The following is a 20,445-nucleotide window of genomic DNA, read 5'->3' as shown; positions in this document are numbered from 1 at the left end:
GCCCCTGTCCAAGTGCGCCCGGGTACCACTCTACGGATTGGCACTCAGGGCAGGCCACCTCCCCCACCTCCCCTTTAGTACGCCACTGCTGCTTTGGAAAAGGGATAAGCCGTTCACATGGGTGGATGGGGGTGGTGAGCTTTGCTAAATTTGCAAAATCTGGAGTATTTAGTGAACGTCCTCTGAATTGCCTCAAATTATTATTATTGAATTAATGCTGTTTTTGCTCTTGTACAAATCAGCTATTTTCCTCTCACTCTCTTCTTTCTTCCTGTACTCTCTCCTAAATATTGTTCAAAGACTGCCCTTCCCAGTGCATACAATTAGGTATATATTTTCCCTTGTCCTCTCTACCTCTTTTAGTTAGCTGCCTGTCTTTTCTCACTCTCTTTTCTTTCTCTCATTCTCCCCTGCACTCATTTTTCCCTTGTGTGCATTTTTTATGTCTGCCTAAAAGGCATTTAATTAAAGGCTCTCAGATCAATGTTTCCTCTGCACTTCTTGCCTCTGCTCATCTTTCTCATACACAGACCGGTATATCAACATCCGTATTCATGTTCAGGTTTTTTAAGTGTTCTGACAGCCACAACATAGTACATGAAGCTATCCGATGTGGCTATGGAATCTTTAGGAACAGCTGAAAAAATACAATTAAGAAGAAAAGTAATTTAAAGTTACATGGGATTGCAGTTATGTATCACATCTAACAAAAGCTACTGCGGTGCGTACCCTACTGTCACGGTGCCCGCTGGACGGTCTTTGGTGCAGCACGTTCTGTCGCAGTGTGTTTCGGCACAGCTCATGCACATGTCAGAGGTGCTGCACTCACTCCCATCTCCTCTGCCCATCCTGTCTTCCAGCATTCTGACAGACACCGGCCACTGCATATGACTTTGAAGTTTCCAACCTGATAATTGGGACAAACTTTTGTGCCCCGTCACGATGTTCCAATGTCACACAACAGCCGATAACCCATCCCTGCCCTCTTAAGGCTATTTAAGCTGATTTAAAGCTTTTCTCAGTGCTCTGTTTTGGTTTCTCTTGTGGTTATCTCAGAGCATGTTACATTTATTTATTTATTATTGCCTTTTATATGTATGCGCTTTACAATATTATGAGAGGGGGGTTTAACTAGAAATCGGACAATTACAAGAAAACTTGCAGGAACGATAGGTTGAAGAGGACCCTGCTTAAACGAGCTTACAGTTTATAGGAGGTGGGGTATAAAATGCATTAGGACAGGAAATAGCAATCAAATAAGTTGGGAGTGAAGCAGAGCTGGAGGAGAGAATAAAGTGTTGTCCTTTAGGAGAGAGCAAGAGACAGGTATGTAAGGTAGAGGCCATAAGATTTTCCTAGGAGAAGAGTTTTAAGGCACTTCTTAAACCAGGCTTCCCCAAACTCCGGCCCTCCAGATGTTGCTGAACTACAACTCCCATGCTTCTCAGTCTATCTATTTCATTCATAAAACCATGGGCATTGTAGTTCAGCAACATCTGGAGGGCCGGGGTTTGGGGAAGCCTGTCTTAAACGATTGAAGATTAGGGGAGAGTCGGATGGCAGTAGGCAGGCTATTCCATAGGAAGGGAGCTGCCCGTGAGAAGTCCTGCAAGCATGAGTTGGCTGTATGGGTGCGAGCAACGTTCAAGAGAAGGTCACGGACAGATCGGAGAGACCGAGAAGGGTCATACCTATGGATCTGTGATGATAAATAAGAGGGGCTAGAATTGTTCAATGCTTTATAGGTATATTTATTGATTCTATTGTATTTTGACTCTGGCTTGTACCTCGACTATTCTTCCTTCTGTATTCCTTGATATCTGGCTTGTCTTACCATTTACGTACTCTCTGTCTGTCAGAGTACCTTGTGTGGTAGCACAGGCTGTGCCACAAGCTGGCATCTTCAGGCAAGGGATTGGGGACATCCAGCCGTGATAGTTACGCCGCTTTTTATCAAGTAACATAGTACTTAAGGGAGGCTCAGGGAAAGATTCATTGCCCTGTTGTGTTTTTTTTTTAGTCCAAATAGTCCATTTCTTTTTATTGTTATCTTGGATTTTTACTTTTGGCTGTGTTTGACTATTCTACCCTCTGTACTCCTTTGACCTTGGCTCTTGTACTCTCGCTGATTTCTGGCATCCCTGACCTCGGCTCGTTTATCATTACTCTCTGTTCTTGTGACGTTGGTGCGGCAATTCTAAGGTCCACTATACGTTACTATTCTGTTACACTCTGCGTGTAGGATCTCCTGTTATTCCTGACACTGTCTCCCTGAACTAAGCCTGTTCTGTACTATTCTATAAATCCGGCCATTCTAAGCTACGGTAATACAGTTTAGTATTCAGGTTATATTTTATTTGTTGACTTAAGTCCTGACACCTAAATGTTAAAAATCTAAGGTAAGTAATAAGGTAAGTAAGGCATGCTGAGGGCCTCCAGATGGAATTGGGAAATAATTCTCATTACTTGGTTACCTGGCGTTAACGTGATTAGCTTCAGGTTGCCAAGATCAGATCTAAGGAGGATGTAGAATGGCATGCTTAATATATTTCTGTACAGACTTGTGTTGGTGCTAATGCCTTCTTCTCAAACCATCCAATATGAAGAGGTTTGCATCAGGGACCAAGGTGGGCAGGCCTAAAGGTGTGTGACAGTGAAGCCACTTGTGTCACTGGGGATGTCCATAATAGGCAGTTCAACCTAAAAATGGGTGGGTTTACCCAAAGAAGGGACGAGTCAGCCTGGTGCAAATGCATGCAGTCTGACTGACAGCAACCCTGGCAGGATAGACTTTGCAAAGAGTGCTACTGAAGTGCCATCTTCATAGTCCTTGAGTTCCAGGGAACTGCAAGTGTGTTCAGTGCTATATTCACACTGTACTTGCTGGGGACAACTGTGGGAAAAAAGCAAAAAGTAAAAAAAAGCAGATACCCCAAATGAAGATTTCTTCTCTGCAGCCTTTTCTAACCCTCCCCTTCAAACCGTGCCCAGACTTTATGTGGCTGTCCAATCACAGACTTCCGAATGCTGCTCAATGAGATGTCTTTGCAAGGAAGATATACTGGGCAATTGCTGCCTCTTGAGTTCAGTGCAACTAAGCTAAAGCAGAAAGTAACATGACCGGTTGTCTGATTGACAGTTAATTTATAAAAGTGACAATATCTATTGTAATCTACTCCTTTTGTAAAATAAAAAAGAGGACACATAATTCAACATAAACCATTTCAGCAAGCTAAAGTGCTCTAGGGGTTTGGAGTGTGCCTTTGAAATAGCTTATTTCCAGTTATTTTCCAAAAACGTTATTTCAGTTTTAAGTTTGCAATTTTTAGTTCAGTGAATAAACCACAGTGTGCAGCAGAATGTAGAGAGTTCCTTTTTTATTTGAAAGTTCATGTTGGAATGCAACCTTAAAATAAATTGTTCTAGTCATACACATACCTTCAAAATGTGAGGGAATTTTGCTATAATCTCAAAGTGAATGGGCAGATGGTGATTGCTGCACAATTTGGATCCATCTCCTATCACAAGCAATAAGTATTTTATCGAACCTTCCAGTTTGCGATTTTCTCTAGAAAAGTTTATTCAGTAAACTCGGTATTGTAGTGAACTGAAGTTTGAGTCGATCATTTATGAAAAAAAAACAACTGATTATTGGTAATTTGAGGATTCCCTTTCCAAATTATTTATTTTTTTAAATGTGTTGCTATTAATGTTTCACTAATGAATTCACGCAATGATAGCTAACCGTAGCAACACACGTTTCTGGACTGCATTGCACATGGTACTCAGCCAGCCTTAGCCATCACACTGTTTCCATGTGGGTTGCTATTAACATTTAATTTCATTAACACAACTGATGAATCATTGCTTAGAGCCTTTGTGATGGAATATGAAATGTTTAATAATACCAGCAGTATCAGGGTCATCTTATTTGCAAAGCTCCCATGAGTGTGCATGTACAACCCACACAGATTACTCAATTTCATTGTGTCCTTCGGACCCATCACCATAGAATATAAAAAGAAGGGATCTGTTGCTGAGAAGTGGAAAGTCCTCAGCCTACAGAAGTGAGCGCACTTGCCTTGTCACACAGTCTTACTGTGTATAACCTAATTTTGCTTCAGTCTTTCCGATCGCTAGATAGGAATCACCCAAAGGAAAAGTGTAAAGTGTAAAGTGTGCTCATTTACCTTGCCATTTACCTTGCCAGTAGTGCATTTAAAGGGACATTATAGTTACCAGAACAACTACAACTTAATGTAGTTGTTCTGGTGAGTATAGTTTGTCTATACAGGCGTTTTGCTGTAAACACTGTTTTCTTCAGAGAAAATGCAATGTTTACATTACAGCCTAGGGACACCTACAGTCTCCACTCCTCAGATGACTACCGTCCTTCCCCGAAAATAAGACAGGGTTTTATATTAATTTCCCCTGAAAAGCTCTGTAGGGCTTATTTTCGGTAGATGTCTTATTTCGAGGATAAACGGTGGTAAGCATATGCTAGAAAGCAGATCTATATTCGGGGGAATTCCTCAGAACATAGACCAGTTCACTAAGGCATGGAATCCTGCGAATCTATGTTCAGGGAAACTTCCCCGATCATAGATTAGCTTACTCACGAATGGAATCCTGTGAATCTTTGTTCGGGGGAAATTCCCCGAACATAGATTAGTGAACTAGTGACTAGGGCTTATTTTCGAGGGGATGTCTTATTTTCAGGTGCTTCCTGGATGATCTGCACAGTGTGACTGACATTTAGTGTCTCCACCCTCTGCATGCAGATGCTGAACTTTCCTCGTAGAGATGCATTGATTCAATGCATCTCTATGAGGAGATGCTAATTGGCCAGGGTGGCATTTGCATCAGAACTCTGCCCAACCTCCTTGGCAGGAGGGCTGGATAGTGAATTTAACACTATAGTGCCAGGAATACATGTTTAAAGTTAGAGTCAGGGCATTTTAAACTCCTACACAATTCTATACAGCAACGCTTGGTGTATAGCAGCCTTAATTGTCTGCGCTACCAGCAGTCTGACATCCTGACATGATGCACACCTTGTTGGGTAGGCACATTGTACGTGATGCTTCTCTAGATCTGATCCCTTCCTAACCTGATAGTAAGACCTGCCAAAGTGCAGGGGTGTTAATTGCATACCTGGGTTTGTGGGCTGCAGTTATACGCCATTCTTCAGTGAATTAAAACAGGGGGAACTGGGTTGGAATATATGTTGGCACAGTATTGCCGGAGTGAGGCCATGTACAAGTGTTTTCAACGTTTTGTCTGGAAAGTGATTCATCTGTGTCTTGACATGAGGGGAAGTGTTGGGATACACAAAGGAAAGGTGAGCCTTTAACATGAAAGGTGAGGCCACTAAACAAAATCTCACACCCATGAGTCATGTATCCCTGGATCACCACTGCACAGCTGTGGTCATGAGTTCCCTTAGAATAGGTGTTTTGCATGATAGATTCAACTGCAGATGTGCTTTATAAGAGAACCTTTAGCTTGATTTGTGATATACTAAGTAAAGTCTGCTGTTTGTATCACAGAAATCCATACCCAAATGGTCTTGGCAAAAAAAAGTGATTTGTGTGAGTTTTAGCCTAACAACACCTGGGGAGACAGCAAAAAGTAATTTTGGCAGCTTCTTTATTTTGGTGACAATGACATTCAGCTATCACTGACCTCTCTTCGAGTGACCTGACCACAGGCTACAATTAATCTTGCCAAACACAGCAGTACAAGGGTAACATTCTAAATGTTTTTTTTTTTTTAGGGGTCGGGTCAACGATATTGCAAAGCAAATAATGATTCTACCTCTAGACTTAAATAAGAAACATGATTATTGTATTACCCAAAGCTTGTGAATGACTGGTCACTGACTGGTTACTTTAGAACAATTCGCTTCTTTGAATTATGTTTTCATATCGTGTGTAAATGCTTTATATATTTATATATATAAAAAAAAAAACAGGAATTAAAAAGAAAGGGCAGCAAGATAAATTATATTATGAATCATGATTTCTATATCTATAGTTACTTTGAGAAATAAAATAGTATAATGGTTATATTAGGTCTTCTTCCACACAGTAATAGCATAACAGAGGTGTGTGTATGTGTGTGTGTAAAATAGCATGTGCTTTTGTGTTACAGAGCGTACCAGAAAACACTGGATTTCAACTGTCATTTTTCTAACTAGTTGTGAAAGTGACCATTGCAATAATTTCACCATCTACTACCACTGCTGACACAACACTGAAACAATCCCGAGGCCATTAAAACAGAAGGGAACTTAAAATACAATTGAACAGTAATCCCAATGACCCACTGCAGCATCCTCTGCCGCAGTGTGATTCAGTGGAAGACATATAGTTGCACATTAACATTACCACCCTTAACGCATACCACAGTTATAACTTGATGCTGTAATTTCAGTTTATGAGCATCAGGTGTATATGATAGTGATGGGTTTCCTTGGTAACCCAGATGTTTGTGAGATACATTTCACCATGATACACTGGGAGCATTGAGGATGACAATCCGTCTTGAGAAATGCAGAGCAACAATACACATAATGCAATGATTTAAGTGGCCCCTTTCACCATCAGAGCAGGATTAACCATAACGCAACCTTAGGTGGCCACCAAGCGTCCAGTGTTTAGACAGGGGTGCCAGAACCATATATTTGCTTAAATCTATTTACCATCCCTATCTGAAGACATTTAAAAAAGGGGAAGGGGGATCTGGAGACCTGCTTAGTGCCCTGTGGGATCTTAATGTTCTTCCAGGTTCTCACAAACACTTGGTGATGTCATGACGTGCTATCACTTTTCGAGTCCTGTTTATAAGGCCTTATATATTACATATAAGGCGAACAAAACGTGTTGAATATACGGGGTGCTCTTTGACACTACAGGTCTCTTTTAGTAAATGTAACATATTATAGTAGAAATCCTCACAAGCAGGCTCCTTATCTGTACACAAGGGATGTTCACATTCAGGGATGCATATTTTACACTGCGCAGTAGATAAAGCTGTGCTGTATTTTAAAGGTCTGTATTGAATATTTTCCAAGGTACTTTTCTCCAGATCCAATAGTTCCAATAGTGCATTCTGAACACCAACCTTTAATGTGTCTGATTGAGTGTGGTCTCTTTGATTTGCAGTGCTTTTTCAGTCTTTATGGTTTTGTTTTTTGTTTTTACAAAAAAACAGATATCTGCCTTCACTATTTAAAACAACAAATCTCTTTATTAGTGTACACGCACAGATTATCCACTGACAGCTGACGGAACACCCAGACAGACACATAGTATGTACATCTCCTATGTTTGTCTGTTGACTTATCGTATGTCTGTTTGCTGCTCAGTTATAGATTGACAGAAACTGCATAAGTGGAGGCACCCTAACTGTCCTGATTTTGGTTGGGCAGACCATATTTTAGGGTCCTGTCCTGCTGTGCCAGTTATTTTTATTACTGTTCTCAGGCAGCTTACTGTATCATAAATAGGTAGTAGGACCATGCAGATAGTGCTACAGCAGCACACTCTGGGTGGTCCTGTGTTTTGGGGTGTGGCCAGCCAGCATGTCAGTCAAACTTGCGCGCTTGATGCCAGGCTAAGATAAAAATTCAGTGGATGGTCCAGCCCCCTTTTCAGCCCTGCTCTTCCTGGGAAGGTTAGCCCATTATGGGCATCACAAGTGATTTAAGGTTTGCCAATGGCATCACCCCCTCAGGGCCAGTCCAACTATCCCGACAAAATACCTCCCATTGTTGAGAGGCTTGTAAACAAACATTAAAAGTGAACAGAGTAAAGAATTCAACATGTGCATTCATATTTGTAAGAATGAAAATTTCACAGAAATTTTTTGAATTTGGTAATTTAGTTAGAATCCAAATGCATCGCTGACAGAATTTCCAAATGGCTCACTGACTAAATTTAATTTGGATGCCATTCAGTCAATTTTCCCTTGCAGCATCAGTCAATGGCGGTGTGCTGTTTAGCATAAATGCCTTCACTCACAGTATGGTGAGCGGGGGCATGGGGAGGTATAAAAAAACTTGCTGTGAATGGGGTTATATATGTTAAACAGTCAGCATTCATTGGCTGCTGACTGTAATAAAACTAGCGACTAGGCAACTATTGCAGTTGCTAGTAAGATGTTAGAGATAACTGTCTATCGCCTGTACTCCAATTGTGGGCCTAATTTATAAAAAAAAAAAAAAATAAGAATAATGATAAAAAATAAAATAAAGAAGGTGGGATATGTTGCCCCCCCCCTTTTCCCATGGTGCGGCACTATATGTAATGAGGGTGGGCATTGGCTGGGATGAGGCCTTTCTAGTGACTGGTTAGTACATATGTGGCAGGTGGGGGCATGACGGAGGTCTTCAACCTCCATTATACTAATATATGGGTCACATTGCCCCCCAATAGACTTTTTATTTTGGCCAGCAGCTATATTGTTAACCCTCGTACCACCACGTGTTATATAATCACTTTTCTTTATCACTATCTGCTATTGTTGCCAATTGAGAGTAATGGTTGAACAAAATTCGGTGATCAACGAACATTTTTACAGAATTTTAGCGGGAATTAATAGACATGTCTAGAAAGTCTAGAAATAAGTCAAATGGGCCAAACATTACACCCCAAGGATATGAAATATAAGAGTAAGAGCATCTATATTTCTCATTGGATTTCTGCTGTTTGTCCTACTTACTGTGTATTTTAGAAGGCCACACTTTTGCAATTGCAATTTAGACTTGGGACTAGCTTGAGAGAAAACAGGTTAAGGATATGTTGCCTAGAAGATATGTAAGCAATGTATTGTAAGTGCATGTTTTTATGGTAATGCATCAAATGCATAAAAAAAATACAGAATTTCAACCTGGAGTTTTCCTTTAAGCTATCTGGAGCAGAATACTGTTTTTTTTTTTAAGTAGATTTAAGATGCAATATCCCTGAGCACGCTATGCAGAAGTCTTTACTGCTGCATAAGTCATAGCAGGAAGTTAAGTATGCATTGAGAAATATGCTTCCCTCAGCACATGTAATTTGAAATATTTTAAGTTCTGTTACAGTACAGTAATGTTTACATATCTGAATGCCATAAATTTCTCAGGAGAGAGCTGTATCTAGCTAGATCTCTTAGAGACCTATCCCAGACAGCAGAATTTAGAGAAATAGTTTATGCAGACGATCCTTCCATATTTTAAGTAAATTGTAGACCCTGTAGACTGGTTAATATGCTAAACCGTGCTTCTGCTCATTTTTGTCCACTTCCACTACAATTCGTATGATTCTTGAAAAGTTTAGATTTAATCTGGTTGAAAATCATGGAGAAATTTAGTTAACAAAAATCTGCAGCGTGAAGAATATCTATAACTAGCATTATTATTTTTGCATACATGTTCCTTACACAGACAGTTTTCATAGACGCTATGATCTGTCCTCCTCCCCCCCTCGTATGGTGAAAGCTCTTCAGAGTTGAGCCCAAGGCAGTAGTTTCTGTCACGGTGACAGCATAGCCAGGCCTGTTCGGCATGTGATTTACTATCTCCATTCTCACCTTATGCCTCTGTACAATCTGTCATGGTGGCAGATCTCCTGTCGATTATCTTGCAATGGCCGAGGAGGAGATCATCTTTATTTATGTAAGTCACTGACAGAAGGTTCACTTATTGTTTGCGTGTAGATTTATCTGAAAATTGGCACCTTTTTGTTTCTATGTGAATTTACATATATGTGCATTCTTTACCCTTGTACAAAAAAAAAGGCACATGGTTGGGGGGGGGAGGGGGGGGGGCTCATGAGTAGAAAAAAAGGTGTGTCTGAATGGCATGAATGCTACGGTGCAACTTGCCAACCAGTCAACCAGATCCGATCATGCACAGATCATGGCCCCAAGCATATTGAATGACATGTTTATACGGCACTTTGGGCTTATATCTGGATTCCCTGAGAACTGGAACATCAGGAAAATAGTCTGATGCAGACAATTCAAAAAGGAACTAACATGGTTAATTAACAGGGTTATTCATCATAGTGAGAATTCAAAGCTAATTCAAAGTGAATTTAAAATTTGAAGTCAAAATAGACAAACTGAAAAATTGCTCAAAATCAGCTATGATTTCAGTTCAGCTACTCTGGCCTTAGATTTTAATTTCACTTGAATTCACTTTGAAATCTTACTTTGGTGAATAACCCTGTGAATATTGAATTATTGTGACTTAAAAACCTAATTGCAAATTAAAGTCCAAAATTTCATAATTGATAAAAATCTGAAGACCTCTCCCCACCTCGACTAATTTAGTCAAAATTTCATAAGTTGATTTATAGGTCAAGTCAGCTCACTGTTTCGTGAATATAACTCAAAGGGTCAAAATGTAAAAAAAAAAATCTCAACCTACTATTCTTGGTAAAAGTAATCTTTTTTTTTATATATTTAAATAAATCGAGGGCAGTATTTATTGGTGCTAAAGTAGAACAGTCCAGAGGCAAACAGCTAAATTTAGAGCAACCTCCAGAAACATTTTACCTTGATCAGTTTGACCCTGTGTGTAAAAACTACAGCGGAATCTTGTTAAAGAGATAACAGTCTGTGCTTCTTCCTAAAGGCAATTCTCTGTTGGGTTTATTTTTATAAGGCGAGAGTAAACACACATATTGATACTAACATTGACTTTATAACATTACATGTGTACTACCTAAAGCAGGGGTCCTCAAACTCCGCCCCCCCAGATGTTGCTGAACTACAACTCCCATGATTCTTTGAATTGCATTGATAGCCAGAGAATCATGGGAGTTGTAGTTCAGCAACATCTGGAGGGCCGGAGTTTGACGACCCCTGACCTAAAGAATTGGCCTGTTATCATATTGGCTGCTCCCTTAATGAAGAGCTGCAGGGAAGCCTCATAGATTATTAACCATTTTAGTAATAGTCCACTGTGTTCCTTATTCTCCCTGCACTTTGAGAATGAATGGTCTGACAGCAGTTTAAGGGATGGCACTCCTTAGATACACTGAACATCTATCTTTTACATACAGCCAATGAAGCTTTGTAGGAGGAGTGCAGCTCATCTTTCCTCATTTTTTTATTACACCATTCAACCTAGCCTCTCTTTTCTGAATGCTCTGTTGCGCTCACTCACATAACAGTTTCTATCGTCTCATTATCTTTCTTCCGTCACACTGCTTTCATTTGTATCTATGTATCTCACCCTTTCTGGTTCATTCTCTTGTTTCTTATTCCTGCTTTCTATTCTTTTCTCCGGGGTGTGTCCCTACCCCACAGTAGCGCACTGCAGAGATGGGATGTGTAGTTACCATGGAAACCTTCTCTCCTCAGCACCAATTGAACCTGATGCTTCAGCGCTGCACGTCCAGTGATACATAGACCACACACACCACTTAGTGTTCCATAATATGTATTAAATGGTTTTATCACAATATACATTCTACCTTAATATTCCTCTCACAGAATAAATATTTAGAGACTTACACATGCAATGCAGCAGAACATAGTCTACACATTTTGCAAAAACATAAGACATTTATTTTATAGAGAACATCATCCCACCAGGCACTGCTTACCCCACTAGCACAGCATACTGCCTATGAGAATAAGATACATTGCACAAAAATCATACTACATCACATTCAAATTGAAATGCATGAAAATCATTGTAATTTCCAGTGTTCATTTTTTGGGAGAAAAAGTTCAGATTTCTCCCAGTGTTTCCAGAACACAAACAGTGGTATAGGGAACGTTGCTATATTTGTTGTGTTCATAAAAAAAAAAAAAAAAAAAGGTAGTAAAACTTACATTTATTTACATTCCCATGAATTGAATGCTGGTTTGCAAGCCATATATCAAACAACATATAAATGATCTGTTATAACATAATTTTTTTTATTATTTTTTTTTTGCCAAAGCACAGCCACGATTAATATTGAAAGATAAATATATACTCCATTAGTGACATAGATCACACATTACCGGAGCCACTGCTGATAGCTGCATTAGAAAAGGCAGCAATTCATGCAGATTCAGTAATAATGACTTTCTATCAAAATAAATCAGTCCTCCCTGGGAGTGAAAGGGTGAAACATATCAACTGATTTTTAAGGCTCAATTAAAAGGTGTTTGGTTACAAAATTCCCAGAGGGCAGCCATATTTAAAGATCCTGTCTGCAAATTATTCTTGTGTTATTTCTCTAGAGGTGAATTTGACTACAGGGCGATGTGATTAGAAGTATTTTGGGATTAAGATGAAAGGTCCTCCCCCCCTTATTCAAAAGAGGCTGGGGGGAGAGGTAAATAAAATAGATGTAGGAAGCAGATATGTGGATCTAACTACAGTGTGGATTGGAGAGAAAGGGTTAAGCAGTGTCTCTTTTATCCTGCTCGTTAGCAGGAACTTCAAAGCAGTAGCACTAATATTTGAAGCCTCGTTTGCATACATCACTTTTAATGAGGGCAGATCTCTGTCTGTTTGAAAACTGTACATGCCTAGTGCTACAGCTCAATAGCATATGCCTACTGCTGGATTGCAAGGGTTAATATATACAATTTACTTTTTTTTTTTTGTCAGGGAGCTGCAACAGTCCTATAAGCATGAAATATGTAAGGGCTTAATTTGCAAATTTGCTCCCCCGGCAATAGCTTTATTATGGCGCTTAGAACATGCATCCTTATCAAAGCCAGAGTGGCCCAGAATCTCATTATTTACGGTGACTTGGCTTAATATATCTGTAACAGAGGTTTCACTTTCAACTGCCCCTAGCTAAGCAAAATGGGAATAAAGCCATAGATTGCATGCATGTTTAGATAATGCATCTCCTGCTGTCTCAGGTCGTCTTAGATGTAATTTTAAAGCTGGTGGCATAGCTAAGGGTAATAGGTGTTGAATACCCATATTGGGGGCAATATTTCTCACATTAGATATTTGGAGACAGAATAAGGGAATCAAGCAACAGTGTAACACACGTATTATTCTTATATGAAGGTAATGCATTTATATGCAAAAAAAAAAGAAATCTCATAGATTATAAATTTATTTGAGCAGGGCCTGGTCATCAGAGTGTTCAGTAATAATAAAAAAAAAAAAGACGTGCCTATAGGATCTGGTTGGTGGCATCAGTTACCATTCAAGTGTAACTTTATTCACAGTTATTAAGAAAGTATGTATGCCTTTGCTATATTTGATGGATAGCTTGTAAAGGGACGAATGACTGATTGACAGCTGTATTTTTGTTGTCTCACTACTCTTGTAACAAGGCGCTAAAAATAGAGGATGACCATGTGCTATAGAAAGTTAAGATCTGGATTGGTGGGTTGTTGAGGACTATGAAGACATATATAAGGTCACCAGACATTACAAGACTCAGATTTGTTGGGTGTATTTTGACTAGACTTTGGGCCTAGATTCCTTATTAGGTACAATGGGAACTAAAATATTATACTTTGACATCTTGATATTAATCCTTACAATATACAAGATGGGACTCAGAATGACAGGAATGAAAGTTAAATAGGACAGGGTGCTTAAAAGGGTTCAGGGATGAAACCATGAGGTCTGATCATACAATACAGTATCATGAAGCAATGATCTGAAATGGGGTCTGTAAATAAGAAGGACAGAAGGACATGGGAGCTGAGGAAGCAAAATCTAAAGTAAGGGGAAGCTTACAAGGACAAATAGGCAGAGAGGGAAGGAAGAACAAAAAGGGCCAGATAATGGCTAGAAAACAATGGAGGTGTAGAAGATAGTGATTTGGAGCAGTCGGTGTGTATAGCTATCAATGAGTCCCATGATTTCTGATGACCATTTATGGCTTAGAGAGATACATACCACTTAAAAGACTCGCCTATCTTCGTCTCCCAAGGAAGAAATTGGATTGCTATTTAAACATAACCAATAGAACTCTATGAATTAACAATTCACTAATAGTTGGCCCCTGGTAATGGACCATGTTATGCCCCACTTATGGATGGATCCAGTTTTCAAACATTTGTGGAGTTCATTGGCTTTGACATATTTACCACTTAGGGATATTTGCTGCTATGTGGCACTGACGTAACACAACAAAACCTATCTCATGTAGTTAATTTTACCTCCGCTCCTGATGAAAAATTGTGTTGGCACCAGCAGGGAGGAAACAGGTATCTACAAAGGAATAAACAAGGTAGCAAGGGAACAGAGAAAAACAGAAGATTTGTCAAGGAATGTTAGACAGAGAGACTGGGAAGGATGAGATATGGAACAGAAAGGCATGCGTCTATGAGGAATCACAAAGGGTCAGAGGAACAACACAATATAAAAGGATCATGGACCTAACTGGGTGTTTTTACAGTGAAACTGTGGACATAAGGGGCTATTAAGAATATTCTGGAGAGAACACAATAGAATATTAAAGATCATTAGGACTGTAAGAGATGCAGAGCAACAATGATATATGAAATGAGCATAACATTCAGCATGGAAACATATGGGTAATGCCTTTAATTTAAATGTATTGATGAGGATCCTATGTGTCAACATCTCATTAATGTGCTTGTGGTACAATGAAAATTCAAGATTTAATTCCTGCTATATTGCTTTCATACATTGCGGTATATACCTACAGGACTACTGCATGTGCAATGATGTGATTCACAATACAGCAGCCATACAGTAAACAAACACTGTATAGTAATCATACACTATACAGTTACCATAAACCATCTCAGTTCATTTAATTTCTAGATAACGAGAACAGCAGCTTTTCGTATAAAAGTGGAATTTAGTGACATCTACTGGGTATGTGATGCTATGACACTATTCATAACATTTCCTTATGCACAACATAGATGCCTCCAGGGGTATAGTAATTAAACAGTGAATCAAGGTGAATTGACAAGCACACGATTTAGGCTAATCCTACTTCTTTGTGTCGTGAACCCCATCACTCTCAGGTGGGCACGTGACTTACGTCAGTATGTGAAATGGCTATTAATCATTAGTTGAAAACACTAGACTCAGAATAATGATACAAAATCCTTCTCAGCACCACCCACACCTATTCTAGTGTAAAAGCTGCTATCACCAACACAATTAAGAAATTGCGCATCTTGGGATGTCTCCAACCGAATTAGATTAAAAACCCACAAAACACAATTTAGCAAAAATATCCCTGAAACCATAGTAAATATAATATTGATCGCTTTGGTAATGTGATTCTGATAACAAACAAAGGCAGAACTTAATAAAGGAACATTTATTATGAACAAAAATACTTACAGTACATACAAATACAAAATATGTTACAAACAAATTACATACACAAACAAAAATAAAATGGAGAACGTTAACAGAAAACCCTAATACTCTCAATACTAGTAAAATATCATTATTTCTGTCCCAACAGAGATTTTTAAGGGACATTGGAAAATACACTGCAGATTCAATTTGGTTTTCAAAATGGATTAGAAAGTTTCATCAAATATTATATATACTTTTTCTGCTCATCGCAGTTTCTAGAGCGGTCCTTCTGAGTTGGAGGCTGTAGGAATTCTAATTTTATTAAGGATAATTAATGTATTCAAAAACCAGGCTGAAAATGCACAATATATTATATTTATGTACAGGTGTTTCTGGTATCTTTATAACTATGCCTTGGTAACTCCAGATGATTGATTTGAGATCATACATGACATATATTTCATATACAATGCCCCAGTGGTGTATTTTGGATTTGTGCTGCCCTAGGCACGACTAAATTCGGGCACTCCAAAATCTAAATTTGCCCCCCCAATTCGTGTCAAGGTCATTTTCTTGACTGACAGACACATGCCCTCATTGATACATGCACTGATATAAACTCACTGACAGATGCACAGTCATTGGCACACACTGTTTAACCAACACACACTTTCAATGACAGACACACACTGACACACCCACTCACTGACAGGCACACACTCTCAGATACACATAAAATGACATATACACACTGACACACACTCACAGGCACACCCTTTCTCACTCACAGACACACACACTGACAGCTACACTAACTCAATCACAGTAAGGTGGACAGCCCCAGAACATGAGGCAAACAAGGCATTTGTCTGGGAGCTTAGGGTGGCATTTTTTGGAGCCCCCCCTGAAAGTGCCGCCCTAGGCAAATGCCTTGTTTGCCTTGTGGTAAATACATCCCTGCATTGCCCCAAAAATAAAATAGCATGTAAAATGACTTCCAAAACTTAAATTGAATGAATTTACAATACACCTTGCAAGTGTGCTGTCTCTGTCAGCTTATCTGATAAGGCATGATAATGAAGACCAATCAAGCAAAAATCCAGATTATTTTTCAGTTGCAGAAAAGCATAGAATTTCTTGCAAACATTAAAACATGATATGCGGAAATAAATTAGTCACATACATATTACCCAAGAAAGAGTTCATTTTTAAAATGACTGGATCCTTCATCAAAGTATACAGTCACCCACAACATTTTTAAATCCAACTGGACAATCATTTTAGACATTAGCAAAAAGCTGTGGAAAATGAAGAATATATTGACAGGGCTCACTGACATATGGTCCCAAACTGTCAACTCATCATCATGAATAGTGTGCTGAAGACCACACCTGATGAAAACTATAAATACATGGAAGTCCATAAAAAAAAACCAAAAAAAACAACCTAAATTATTGCACTGTTTATCAGGAAAGACAAAATGATCTTAATACAGAAAAAGAGAAGAAAAACTATGAGTGGTCATGAACTTAACCTAGATGTGAATGGCATGGGGGTCTCCAAACCACGAGACAAGGTGAATACTCAATCTGGTTTGATGATTATAATGAGTAGGACAATTGATTGACTAGGTGAGACAAGCCGTTGATGCTTGCTACCAATTCAATGTCCAAGTAAATGGACAAGGTCTGTGCACCAAACTACTGCGGTAAGATAGTTATGTGCTTAGAGTATCCTTTTAAGCAAACACGCTAATAAAACTTCACACAATGTGTGCGTCTTTGTAGTAAATGTACTGTGATAGCTTTATAAAAAATAGAGAGAATTTGTGTGTGAACAGAAACAGCTCACTCATAAATCCACTTATGTGACTTAATTTGCCAGTTTCTCCCTACAATTCTTGATAAGTTTCCCCAAAATATTGGACTTCTAACAGCAGTGGATTGCATGCAATGTCAAGGTTCACAATGGCTGCATACATGTTTGTATTTGTCTAGGTGTTTTATTTCACCTAGAATCCATTTATGTTAATGCATTACCCAATCTTAAACATAGGGAGTGCTGGTCATGATGGCATGTGGCGTCAGTGTATGTTAAAATACATCTTTTTACATAAGCCTTCAATTAACTTAGCAGGGTCAAAGCTCACAAAGCAATTTACAGTGTATGCTGCTGAGTTTTCACGCTATAATGGAGCTCGCCTTAGTAACTACCATAGGCTCTAATCCACAAGTGTTATCACTTCAGGGGTGCACTTTGGACTCGAATAAACCCCAGTTTCTTTAGGAAACAATAAATAAAATGTATTGTTCCTCTTTATAAAACAGGCTTTTTCCCATGATTCACCAGCATAATTAAACATTTGGTATTTTAAATGCTCTATTTTAAACATCTTAGAATACTTTTTTCCCTTGCACTCTCTTTTAATCAAAAGGAGGATTAATTATCCAGTAGAATAACAGGTAAAAACACCTCAGATCCTATTTCTAACATTATACATTTTGGGAAATCTGAGTTTAATCTACACATTTAATTTATTGCATTTTATTTCAAATTATTCAACACAAATGTGTTTTAAAGGGCTCTGGGTGTACATGACTTGAACACACTAAAAACGTAAACAGAAACCATTTACATAGTTATAAACAGTTAAAATGTATACATTGATGCACTGATAAACTATGAAATCCATTAGGCAAAAATTAAAGGATGCAACACAGTCAAGGTAATTCAATGGCAATTCTGAAAAACTAAAAAAAAAGAATTTAATATTTTAAGGGCAAAATAATCAAATAGGGCCGATTCTCTAATTTATCCGTTCATAAACTATATATCTTTTATCTAAATTTTTCTGTTTCTGTGTCCATTCTCTTCAATTCTCGGTATAGAGAATAACTCTGACTGACATTGATAGCAAACCTTGATATTTCAAATGTCCCTCAAACATTCTAGCCAAATATAATTGGACATATAATCTATTCAAAGCTGAAGAACAACATAACAATTACTGTTTTATATAGTTGAAGGAAATTATAGCAATCGTCATACTTGCACAAGAATATATTTCCTTTGGACATGGTGTCATAGCTTCCTGTTTACATGTATACAGTGCACAAGTACAAAACTATCTCTAGGAGAAGATGAGAGTTAGTTAGACACAACTGGGACCAAAACTCAAAATGTTACCACCTGAGTATATGAATAGTCTATTAAAACAAAACTAACAATGGAAGAAATACCCGAAATAGATAAATAATAAGCAAAGAACTTTATTAACTGTAATGACGTATATGAAAGGTACAAAAGGTAATAAAAAACAGAAAAGAAAAACACTACATACACCTAAAAGAGACACAAATTAGTGATACGTCCACACTGTGAATTAGAATGATTTAAAAAAGAGAACCAATAAATCTCAGATTTTAAATGTATAAATATGTATTGATATAGCAATACCAGATAATCCTCAATTTAAATATAGAAATCAGTGAATATCACCCACACAGGGTATATGTATACGTATAATTTGGAGGATACTTAAATCTCTGATTAGAGTATAAGATATATTAGAAATTGGTTAGACCGTAGAGGGACTTAAATTATTGCCAAAAATGTTATCTTAAAGCAATATAGTAGGGTAAATTTCATAGATTTGGAGGTTAGATTAAATCAACCTCTGATTCAGTAATCACGTAGCTCAGAGGTTAAATTGTATCATTAGAGATGCTTATAGCCAGATAGTAAAAAGGTGTATTTTGACATAAAAAAGCAGAGTAGGTAAAACAAATATGAATTTGGCTTAGATATTTAGATTGGATGCCTGTGGAGTCTGGGCTATTGTAAACACCAAATGGCTAGCTTAAACATATGTTCCTGTTATAGCCACGATCCCACATTATTATTATTATTATTTATTTATTTAGCGCCAGCTCATTCCACATCGCTTTACAATAAAAGTGGAAATTACCAAATGAGACAATAACAAAATGTAACAGGAACAATATGTAGTTGGCCCTGCTCAAACAAAGGGGTAGACAACCTATGGCACATGTGCCATGCATGGCACTCAAGGTGTCTTTGCACGGCACTCAAGGCTGCTAGAGCCAAACAGGCTCTGGCCTATCACGAGTTCCAGGCAAACTTCAGATATCTGCTAATACGAAAAGGTGGTGAGGGGCAATCCTCAATGTATTGATTGCAGCACATAAAGGAAGTGATACTCCGCAATGGAGTAGAGCATCGTGCAGCTGCTGTTGCAGCTCCTGTCCTTGAGCTGTACCTGACCAGCCTGGTCCCCACTGGAACCCAGGGAAGCCACACATACTGCTAAATATACACAGAGCTGCAGAATAACTCTCCCCTGATCCAAATAATACATACAGCCCACACACAAACATACACACAATCCCCACGAACTGAACACTACTGATAATCCACATACACACACACACAACTCTTCATACAGCCTCTCACATGCAATACCTCAAACAGCCCCACACATACACATAATGTGACATATCCACACACAATTCCACAAGCAGTCCCCATACACAGTTCACATTCATAGGTACACGATACCACAAACTACTCATGAACATATACAATATAATAGCTCATGTACGCACAAATACAATGATACAAAGCAACTGCAGTATAAATACCACAAGCAGAATACGGCAACATGCACATCTAAATAAAAAAAAAAAAAAAATAAGACCGGCATGCTACGGGACAATACAATCTTATTTCGGCACAGAGCTGCTAAAAGGTTGCCACTCCTGGTCTATACCGTAATCATAGTTTATCTGGTATTGCTATATATATATATATATATATATATATATATATACATTTAAAATCTGAGATTTACTGGTTCTCTCTTTTAATTCACTCTAACTCACAGTGTGGACATATCACTAATTTGTGTCTATTTTAGGTGTAGGCAGTGTTTTTCTTTTATGTTTTTTATTATCTGTTGTGGCTTCTATATATGTCATTATATCTAATAAAGTTTTTTGCTTTTATTTATCTATTTTTGTTATTTTTTTCATTGTTAGTTTTGTTTTAATAGACTATTCATATTTTCAGGTGGTAACATTTTGAGTTTTGGTCCCAGTTTTATCTGAGACTAACTCTCGTCTTCTCCTATTTAGTATTTAGGGTTATGCTCCGGTTATCCACCTAGCCCTTTTCTGTGT

The sequence above is a fragment of the Pelobates fuscus genome, chromosome 7, assembly GCF_036172605.1.
Source record: "Pelobates fuscus isolate aPelFus1 chromosome 7, aPelFus1.pri, whole genome shotgun sequence".
NCBI classification, from domain to species: Eukaryota; Metazoa; Chordata; class Amphibia; order Anura; family Pelobatidae; genus Pelobates; species Pelobates fuscus.
The sequence above is the reverse complement of the archived record's forward strand: the minus strand, read 5'-3'. Positions refer to the sequence as shown.